Source organism: Canis lupus, chromosome 17 (assembly GCF_048164855.1).
Source record: "Canis lupus baileyi chromosome 17, mCanLup2.hap1, whole genome shotgun sequence".
Classification (NCBI taxonomy): Eukaryota; Metazoa; Chordata; class Mammalia; order Carnivora; family Canidae; genus Canis; species Canis lupus.
Genome location: NC_132854.1, coordinates 31818771 through 31820255, shown reverse-complemented (window position 1 = coordinate 31820255; position 1485 = coordinate 31818771).

Below are 1485 nucleotides of genomic sequence, written 5' to 3'. Positions count from 1 at the left end.
AAACCAGTGTTGGAGATTCTGATCTCTATGAAAATAAACTCAAATTTAAAAAAAATCAGATGAAAGCTACAATTCCCAATCAGATATCTTTAAAATAAATAATGAATGAGGGAAAGAGACTTTTAATTAAAAGAATTTAAAATCCTAATAAAAAGCATGTGTCTTTAATGAAAAGACCAAATAAGAAATTATTTGACAGATGTTTCTCAGGAAATGAAACTTGTTTTCTTTTTTCTTTTTTTGATGGAGAGCAATGTGGGAGTGGTGCAGAGGGAAAGGGAAAAAGTACCTTAAACAGGCTCCATGCCCAGTGCAGAGTCTGCTGCAGGGCTTACTTTCACAACCCTGAGATCATGACCTGAGCTGAAATCAAGAGCCTAATGCTTAACTGACTGAGCCACCAGGTGCCCCAGGAAACATAAATTTGTAAGGAGTCAGCATACAAAGGTATAAAAGGAAATAATAAAATGTTGAAAGGGTGAAATTTTGCTTCAAGGTATTCATTACTCAAAAAAGAAACTGAGTTCCTTGTGCCTAATTGTATTTTGTAACATAGACCTGAGCATATTGTTTGGGATAGTGTATTCTGTTTAGTTGCTTAAAACTTCATTTTTTTCTCATCACATTCTCTGTATAATAGAATTTGTACCTTTACAACAACTGGGGTGATACGTATTTAACAGGTCACGATTAATTTAGTACTATTCCAAATCATTGGAATCATGTTATAAGACTCATCTTCAGTGAGTATGTGTGTGTGTGTATATATTATTTCTCCAAATAATATATATGAATATATATATTCAGTAATATATATATTATTTCTCCAAATCTCTAGTTGATCCATGGCCCACATATCTGGCATCACTACTTTATAAAATGAAAAAATAAATGATTTATGAATCTTTTCCTGAGACACACCATCAAAAGTGTCTTGGCTAAAATTTATTCCTTCCTACTTGAGTCTGTGTTGACCACCACCTTACATCTGGTAGAGCCCATCTTGTTGATTGCAATTCTTAGCAATTCTAGTATGTGACTCAACAATACGATGTGGGACTAGGAAAAGAGAACCAGGAGAGAGCATCCAGTTTCTAGTGTTGGATTGGGACCTGGGGTTAATCATTTTGTATCCCTTTTTATATGCAACATAAAGACTCTACTGCTTCCTGTTATTAACCCAGCTCACAGGGGACCAAGAGGAATAAAGTTAATAAGAAGGAACAATCTGAAAGCTTTGGCTGAAAGGTACTATTTAAGCCACTGGAGAAAACTGTCCAATTATGGATAAAGATGTAGAACTGATATAAACTTGTGGGTTTTTTCCTTTTATGTAAATTAATGGTAAGAGGTCTAGAACATAACAATTTTCTTACTTACATTTTATTCTTTTGCTAGTAGATAGAAATAAAGGCACCCAGCTGCAAAAGAAAGTTGGAAATAGTAGGACTGAAATAGCTATTCTTCTTGTTTTCCTTGTCCTGT